The sequence below is a fragment of the Podarcis vaucheri genome, assembly GCF_965113315.1.
Source record: "Podarcis vaucheri genome assembly, chromosome: 5".
Classification (NCBI taxonomy): Eukaryota; Metazoa; Chordata; class Lepidosauria; order Squamata; family Lacertidae; genus Podarcis; species Podarcis vaucheri.
In genome coordinates, this window is record NC_138763.1 from 104,065,412 (window position 1) to 104,074,949 (window position 9,538).

Genomic DNA, 9,538 nt, shown 5'->3' on the forward strand with positions numbered 1-9,538 from the left:
GTAGTTAAAGAATATTAGGTGAGATTAATCAAGAGTTGCGAGCTACTGCTTGTTTTCAAGACCTGCCATGAAACAGGATGATCTGACATCACAAGGGAGAAAGGTGTGTAAAATTATGAATGGTGTGGAAGGTATGAGGGGTGGGAATTTGTTCTCTCTCTGATAAAACTGGAGCTTGCTGGGATTGGTGAGCAGGTGTTATCCAACAAAACCAGATGGAAGTAGGTTCAGCACAGATAAAGGAAAAAAATTCTCTCGCACAAGGCATAATGCCCCTATGGAATTTATTGTCAAACTATATGGTGGTCACTAGCTTGCATTGCTTTTTAATTAATTTTTTATTTATATTTTTCAAGTTTATACATTAAACTATTTTTACAAACATTTTAACATGTCAAAACTTGACTTCCTTCCCCCTCTTTCTGTGGTTCCTTAAATTTATTTTTAATATCTTCTGCATATCTCACGCAAATTAACTTAATTTACTCAATTATTCATCTTCTTTAAATATATACTCTTATGAAACAGCAGGTTATTACAATAATCCTGCCAATGTTTTTATCTGTTTACAATTTATCTGTAAATATTCAGTAAACCACTTCCATTCTTTTATAAAAGAATGCTTTATTGATTTCTTATTCTTCTGGTAAGTTTCGCCATTTCTGCATTTTCCATAAGGTTTGTATCCATTCTTCCTTTGCTGGGACTTCTGTAACATTCTTTGCAACATTCTTGCTGCTGTAGTGGCATACATGAATCAATTTCTATACAGTTTAGGTAGTTCTGCCCCTATAATTCCCAAAAAGAAAATATTTTGGTATTGGGAAGACCCAGTTTTCTGAGTGCATGTTCTGGAAGTTGGGCAATAGGGGCAGTACAGGATTCCTTTTGGTGTACCGACCTCCCCGCTGCACCAAGGATTCCCTGCCCGAACTGCTTCAGGTCGTGGGGGATGTTCTCCTGGAGACACCTAGTTTGGTTGTCCTAGGGGATTTTAACATCCATGCCGACATGACCTTACAAGGGGCCGCTTGGGACTTCGTGGAAAGCATGGCCTTCATGGGGCTGTCCCTGAATAAGTCTGGCCCAACCCATAGCCGCGGACATGCCTTGGACCTGGTGTTTACCTCTATGAATGTTGGTGATCTGACACTAAGTAAAAGCGAAACGAAAGAAGTGCCATGGTCAGATCACTTCCTGGTGCAACTGGACTTCTCTGCGACCCATCCCCTCTACAGGGAGGTGGGACCGATTCAGATGGTCCGCCCCCGCCACTTAATGGATCCAGATGGTTTCCAGAGAGTGGTAGGGGATGTTTTATCCCATGTTGATGGCCTTTCAGCTGATTCCCTGGTGGCCCGCTGGGATGCAGAGTTAACCAGGGCTATTGACTGTTTGGCTCCGAAGCGCCCTCTCCGATTGCATGGAGCCCGGACAGCCCCATGGTTTTCCACGGAGCTGAGGGCGATGAAACAATCGTTGAGACGGCTAGAGTGCCGGTGGCGGATAACTCATTCTGAATCTGACCAGACATGGGTTAGAGCTCAATGTCGAGCCTACCAAGTGGCGATAGCGACGGCGAAGAAGACTTTCTTCACCGCCTCTATTGCATCTGCGGAAAACAGCAGCAGGAGACTCTTTCAGGTGGTTCGCAATTTAGCGGAACCACCTGCTACATCAGGGCCCAGTATGGGCCACATGATCTCCTGCAATGATTCTGCAGGTATTGACTGTCTGGCTCTGAAGCACCATCTCCGGATGCATGGAGCCCAGACAGCCCCATGGTTTTCCCCAGAGCTGAGGGCAATGAAACAATTGCTTAGATGGCTAGAGCGCTGGTGGTGGAAAACTCACTCTGAATCTGACTGGACACAGGTTAGAGCTGCTATTTTCTGCAGATGCCATAGAGGCAGTGAATAAAGTCCTCTTCACCATCGCTATCACCACTTGATAGATTCAACATTGTGCACTGTGGTCTAAACCACTGAACCTCTTGCGCTTGCTGACTGGAAGCTAAACAGCATTGCTGTGCACTATGGTTTACATCATGGTGTCCCGTTGCACCAGAAGCAGTTTAGTCATGCTGCCCACTTGACTTGGAAAGTTGTCTGCAGACAAACACTGGTTCCCTCAGCCTGAAGTGATATGAGCACTGCAACCCCATAGTCACCTTTGACTGAACTTAACCGTCCAGGGGTCTTTTGCCTTTACCCCTGCCCAATGCTTTGGTCCTGATGAAAACTATGACCAAAAATAAGGGGAAAACAGAGTTTATTATGTACGACATTTATATCTCACCTTTCGTCCAAGAAGCTCCAACATGGTTTGCCTTCTGCTCCATTTTTATCTTCTCCCAAACCCTGCAAGGTATTTCAAAATTCTCCAATTCACCTTGAAACTAATGTAGGGCTAAGTAGTTCTCCATTTAAAGATTATAAGTCCCAAACTTATCTTGGCACTTATGTGCCCAAGGGGGGTGGGGCGTGGAGGGGTGGGGCGTACAACAGTTCAGGGTAGGAGAGGGGCAGGGAAGCTGCTCTCTGCTGCCACCGGGTGTGGGATGTGCCATGGCTGAGGATGGGCAGCGGCAATGCTGCCACCCACTTGCTTGCTCTCCTTCAGGCCTGACCCGGGGTGGGGGTGGGGTGGGCAGAGCTGCACCAGGCACAAGCGCCGAGCGAAGGAGCAGCTCCTCCTGGCACGGAGCTGTACATTATCAGCTTTTTAGCTGCATTTTGTGTTCAAGTGCACACTTAAAGGAAAAAAATCACTGGTCAGAAATTGGCTACCACAAAATGTGGTGTTGAATGTTATTTTAAATGAAATTCAGGGTGGAATGAATCCTTCCCTAATAGCGAGAGCTTTCAAGGCAGTCATAGCAAGTTTTCTTGTCAGGTGTTTGATTCTGTTCCTGTAGTATCTGCTTCTGGAGAATTGCACTAGTCCATAATGTCAGCCCTTAACAACTCGGGTCCAGTTGATCTTCAAGACTGCCTTACCCAATATGCACCTATTCAACGGCTTTGATTGATGGAACTGGAACTTTTTCAGGTGCCGCATCATACCTGCACTGCATTTGTAAGAACTCAGTCGATTAGTGTGGCGGCACGAGTACTCTGGAACTCCCTGCCTATTGAGATCAGGCAGGGGTCTTCACTGTATTCTTTCTGGTGCCTGCGAAAAACATTCTTATTTAAACAAGTCTACTCAGATGTTTAGAAAGTTTGTATGAGTTTTAATTTGTTTTAGTCTATTCTATTGTGGTTTTAACCTTTTGTATGTTTTAAATTATGGTTGTAAGTTTTTTAGTGATGATTTTATTGTTTTATTTTTTTGTAAACTGCTTTGAGGTTTTTCTGCAATCAAGTGGTGTATAAATTTTGTGAAACAAACAACAAATAATACTAGTTGTGCATGAGAGACAGCAGGTAGGCAACCAATGTCAGGAGCTGCTGGGGTTAGAACCAGGAACCCTAATCTTTGTGCACAGCTGCCCCATGTGGTGAACCACCAGAACTGCAAGTGGAAGCATCTTCGGCAGGGGAAGGGTGTGCGAAATTTTCTCAGGCTTTGGGTTGGCCATTGAGCCCTCCTGGATAGAAAAGGATATAAAGGGCTTCCTGTGTGAGCTGGCACTTGGCCTGAGCAACTCCAGTTTTCCTTGCTCTCATGTTTCAGTGTGTTCTTCAGCTCTGACTCCTGGCTTGGTCCCTCGCCTCAAATTCCCTGGCATAACTTGTGGCATCCCTCTCTGTCCAGCCCTTGTCTTCAAAGCAGCATCAGTTTCCTCAAAATAGCACACTGATATTGCCTGATGGTTGGGAATGGAATGTACAAGGAGGACCACTGTCAAGTAGGTACTGCTGGCCATGCTGTTGGCAAGTGGCTGTTGGGCCATTGGCCAGCAGGGGCCTCAGACACAGCAGGGGCCTCTTCATTTTTTTTAAGGCAAGTGTCTAGCCCTCCTAGAAAGGAAGCCATGAAGCAAAATGTGCATGTACCCTTCTAGGATTTCAGTGAGATGAGCCAGCCCTTCAGTCCTTTTTTCCAATGTGTAAAGTCAGAGATGTGATTGATGAGTTGAGTTGTCTGGACACTAGGTGACAGGAATTTCTGGGGTCCCAAAGAGCTAATGTTCACCCCCCCTCCTTTAGCGCACTTCTGCTCATTTTCTAGTCCTTTTAATTTCTGTATTTGTCCTTCCTTTTTTTCCTAACAACCAGGATGCATATTTTCTGTGTGGGTTCGTCTGAGATCTGGTACTCCCTATAAGTTATTATCTGCAAATACCAATAATATAATATAAGTTATTATCTGCAAATATAATATATATATCTGCAAATACCAATAAGTGTGAGTGGATGTTAAAGAAAACTGAGAACTTTGCAGAGAGGCTTAGCGTGTCTTCAGCTGTGCAGGAACTGAAGACTCATTAAGAATCCACTGTACAACCAACTTCCAGTGCAATGGTGTGCATGTTTATCTGTCTCTAATGGGGGCACTCCCAGGAAGCTGGGCACTGGATTATAGACTAGACTTTGGCTTAAGACTGGCATTGGGGGAAGGTAGGGATCAGCTATGTGGCATGCAGAAATTAAGCTATTTCTAGTATGGAAATGCAATTATTAGGAAAGCTTCACTTGTTCACATTTTTTATGTGTGTAGCTAATGATTTATTTTTGGGACCTCCACTCCACCTGCAAAGAGGGCATAAATTTGCACATGCAAATTTTATGTAAATGTGTATCCTCTTCTGTGAGTGGGTCAGAGAACCCCATCCCCATACAAAGTACTGGACCAGAAAATCCTTTCCTCTCCACCCCCATACACAGGACCAAATGTACACCAGCCATCAAAGCCTGTATAGTTGGTAAGAACTTTTAGCTAGCATATTATTAGAAAACATATTAGCTAATTGAGGATAAGTATATCAACAACCATAGTAATGCTCATGAAAGTTAGATTGCCAGCAGCTAAAAATGATTATAGTGCAGCCACAAATGCTTGTGGAAGTTCAGTTTCCAGACCAAGCCTCTTATTTCCAGGCGATGCACACAGCAGTTGCGAAAGGGTGCTGTGCAAGAGTACAGAACGAAGGAAGGCTGTACTTGTAGAAACAGAGTTGTAGCGCATCCAATTCTCTAACTGCAGGTTCGCTTGTAACAGAGAACATATTGTTTATCTCCTTTACTGGTCAGACAATCTAGCAGTAGCTGGAGAAATTCTGCCCGCTTTTGCATTTTAAATTAGCAAACATTTTCTTAGTAAACTTGCACAACAGATTGGTAAAACAGTCTTTCTGTTGTGCCTATAGTTTAATATTCATTCCTATAAAAGTTGAAGAGTTTCACAAAATTTCTTTATTTTGCTGTTTGTTTTACCCATTTATAAGTATATAATTCCAATATCTGTTTGCGTATGCATATCTATTTTCTATCTGAATTGCATTATAATATTCCCTTTATTATTTATTTTATTGTTCACTCTTCTAAAATATCTCCCAAGTAAAGGGAGTTCACTATTTAAGCATCATTGCTTTCAGTGAGTAAGTTAAGCACATCTCTCTCTCCTATTTTAGTAAGTGGAACTTAAAAGTGCTCAAATTTGGCTGGGTCATCACTGGTAAATACTGGATTTTGAAATAAGCTAAGTTTCTATTATGTGATAGAAACTTCTCCCTGCACAAATTGCTACTAGGTTGACAGACAGAGAGTGATTCTTTTGGTGGATTTCACTGTCCTTGACCATGGCATCCTCCTGGACCTGGATCACCTTGCAGGGCAGTGGGTAGGCCACTCTACTTACCTGGCTCCTTATTCCTCGAAAGCAGGCCCCACACAGACCAGACCACCAGAGATCCATCTCATTAAACACCCTCTTCTCCCAGTGGCCAACCAGATGCCTATGGGAAGCAGGACAAGAGCAAAATAGCACTCTCCCAACTTGCGTTTTCCAGCAACTGGTATTCAGAGACACCCTGTCTCCAGCACTGGAGATAGTACACCATCATCATGGCTAGTTGCTGTCAGAGGCGGAGCAAGGTGGGTGCAGTGGGTGCGGCCGGCCCCAGGTGACATCCCTGGGGGGGGTGACATCGCCGTGCCGCCCCCCGGGACAGTGCTTGGTGCAGGCAGCACCCCCCCCCTGGAACACCCTCCCCCACCAGAACACTCGGTGCAGGCTGCGCACCCCCCCACACCTCTGATGTTTAGTCAGAATATCATTTCTTGTAACCTGAATTCACTGTTTCAGGCCCTGTTCTTCAGAGCTTCCTCCATCCTCCTTGTAACAGACCTTTAGATATTTGTGGATGGCTGTCATATCTCCTCTCAGTCTCCTCTTTTCCAGGCTAAACATACCCAGCTCCCTCAACCGTTCCTCCTAGCACTTGGTTTCCAGACCCTGTCTCATGCTGGTCATGCTCCTCTGCACATGTTCCAGTTTGTCAACATCCTTCTTAAATTGTGATGCCCAGAATTGGACACAGTACTCCAGATGTAGTCTGACCAAGGCAAAATAGAGTGGGACTATTACTTCCCTTGATCTGAACACTATACTCCTGTTGATGCAGCCTAGAATAGTGTTAGCATTTTTTGCTGCTGCATCACACTGCTGACTCATGTTAAGCATATGGCCTACTAAGACCCCTAGATCCTTTTCAAACATACAAGTAGTAAGCTAGGTGTCCTTCATCTTATCTTTGTGAATTTAGTCCTTCTTGCCTAACTGTGGAACCTTTCATTTGTCCCTACTGAAATTCATTCTGTTTGTTTGGGCCCAGTTCTCCAATCTGTTAAATATTGAAATTATGCCAATAAAGGTTGAATGAATGAGTAATCTTAAATCTCGATTCTGTCTCCTGCGGAACTGGCTACACCTCCCAGTTTGGTGTCATCTGCAAATTGGATGAGCATCCCCTCAACACCTTTATCCAAGTCATTTAGAATGACATTGGACAACAAGGGGCGCAGGACAGATCCCTGCAGCACCCCACTTGTCAAACAGCAACAAATCCACCTAACAGTCATCTAATTCAGCCTACATTTTACCCGATTCTCCACAAGAGTATCATGGGGAGCCTCATTTCTGTTTCTTTTTTTTTGATGGAGTAACAAGCTGGGTGGATCAGGAGAATGTTGTGGACATAGTGTATCTTGATTTCAGTAAGGCTTTTGACAAAGTCCCCCATGATACTGTTGCGAGGAAGCTGGTAAAATGTGGACTGAACATGGGAACCGTTGGGTGGATTTGTTGCTGGTTGGCAGGTCCAGTGGCGTAGAGTGGGACGGGATAGAGGGGGCCGTTGTCCTGGGCACGTTTTTTGGAGGGGGTCTTAGTAGTCATAGCATACTTTTTCAAAGTGCTCACAGACCGACTGTCAAATTCTAGGACCTTTCCTGGTGTTGATCTCAAGCTCACAGATATTTTCTTGGGTCTTCTTTCCCTCCACATGCGCCCGACTTCTAGACAGAATAATATTTTCCTGCATTTATTTAGGACTAGCTTAAGATTGCCAGAAGAAGTATCAGCAACTTCAGATATGCAGAAGACACAACCTTGATGGCAGAAAGTGAGGAGCAATTAAAGAACCTTTTAATGAGGGTGGAAGAGGAGAGCACAAAATATGGTCTGAAGCTCAACATCAAAAAAATGAAGATCATGGCCACTGGTCCCCTCACCTCCTGGCAAATAGAAGGGGATGAAATGGAGGCAGTGAGAGATTTTACTTTCTTGGGCTCCATGATCACTGCAGATGGTGACAGAAGTTATGAAATTAAAAGACGCCTGCTTTGTGGGATAAAAGTAATGACAAACCTAGACAGCATCTTAAAAAGCAGAGACATCACCTTGCCAACAAAGATAGTTAAAGCTATGGTTTTCCCAGTAGTGATGTATGGAAGTGAGAGCTGGACCATAAAGAAGGCTGATTGCCGAAGAATTGATGCTTTTGAATTATGGTGCTGGAGGAGACTCTTGAGAGTCCCATGGACTGCAAGAAGATCAAACCTCTCCATTCTGAAGGAAATCAGCCCTGAGTGCTCACTGGAAGGACAGATCCTGAAGCTGAGGCTCCAGTACTTTGGCCACCTCATGAGAAGAGAAGACTCCCTGGAAAAGACTCTGATGTTGGGAAAGATGGAGGGCACAAGGAGAAGGGGACGACAGAGGATGAGATGGTTGGATGGTGTTCTTGAAGCTACGAACATGAATTTGTCCCAACTGCGGGAGGCAGTGGAAGACAGGAGTGCCTGGCCTTCTCTGGTCCAGGGGGTCACAAAGGGAATCAAACGACTTAACAACAACAAGCAGCTTTCAAACAGCAGCCAACAAGTTAGATACAGTAACTTGTTTTCTCAGTCTGTGAATTCTTTCCCTCCATGTATAAAGATAGTAGTAAGCTATGTCCAAAAAGGCAATGGAATGCTGCATGTAAAAGTTTTACTACCTTGTGTCAAATTTAAATCCTTGTTTGCACTTTCTGAGCCGTTGAACAAAGCAAGGAAAGGGGATCGGGGGAGCCCTGGCCGCCGCGCAAGAGAGTAAGTCCACGGAACTGAATGGGACTCCAAGACATAGTATTGGTCATAACTTCCCTTTCCCTTTCTTCTTTAAATTGAAGAAGATGGAAAAACACACATTCTAAGAAAACACCGTTTCACAACTGTCAGGAGCCTCAAGCAGCCATAAAGATCCTCGAGATCCCTCGCCAGGACTCCTTCCCTCCTCCCTCGGCTCCTCTGACCCCCTTCTTGCCTTTGTCTCCCGGGCGGGGGAAGGCAGCTCCCCCCCCCCGCTCCGTTTGTGCAACCAAAGCGCTCATTTCCTGGTCGGATCCTCTTAAAGAGGCAGCGCAGCGCAAAGCCCAGACAAAAGGCCCGGCTGCCGCTGCCCTCACCTTCCCGCAGCTCGGCGAGTTTTGAGCCAACCACGTGGGGCTGCTGCTCCGCGACTCCTTCCTTGGAAAGGAAACGCGGATTGTGCGAAGCCCCCCCCCCCCCGCCGCCAGGCTGAGCCCGGGCGCATTTTACTCGGCAGGGATTTCTGCTTGCCCCCTTCCCGCCCCGCCCCCCGGTAGCCCAGAGGCTCCGCCGAACTCAGCGGGGCTTACTCCCAAGTAGGAGCTCTGTCTCCAAGTCGGGCAGCTAGGATCGCGCCCTCAGCCTGCCGCGAGGCAGCCCCCCCTTGCAGTGTCTGCGCAATCCTGCGCGCCTGTCTCCGAAGGCAGTCTCCCGGAGTTCCGCAGGCTTGCTCCGTGTTCAGTGCGCAGGAGGACGGCGGCGGCGGCAGCACCCAGTAACCTGCTATCCTAGCTTCGCAGCCGCAAACTGACCAGACCAAGCCCCGCGCATCTCCTTGCGCTCTTTTCTCGTTTCCTCGCCTTCTTGTCATTTTGCTCCCATTTCCATGCCAGTCTGGAAATGTAAGCTTGCCGTTCCCTCCGCGTGTTTTTGTGCCTGCCCATCCTCCTCCTCCTGCTCCGCTCTCACAAGATCCCTTTTATTTATTTCCCTGTAACCCGAGCCAGCCCCCCCCCCCG

The 9,538-nt window shown here is 46.2% G+C and overlaps 1 long non-coding RNA gene across 1 annotated transcript; it reads right to left on the reverse strand.

Moving 5' to 3' along the window:
• Positions 1 to 321: 321 nt before the first annotated feature.
• On the reverse strand, positions 322 to 6,070 carry LOC309532730. Its single transcript, XR_014219984.1, has 2 exons — positions 2,299 to 6,070; positions 322 to 789 (listed from the first exon to the last, which is right to left on the reverse strand). It is a non-coding gene; the product is annotated as an uncharacterized lncRNA (long non-coding RNA).
• Between the last annotated feature and the right edge of the window lie 3,468 nt (positions 6,071 to 9,538).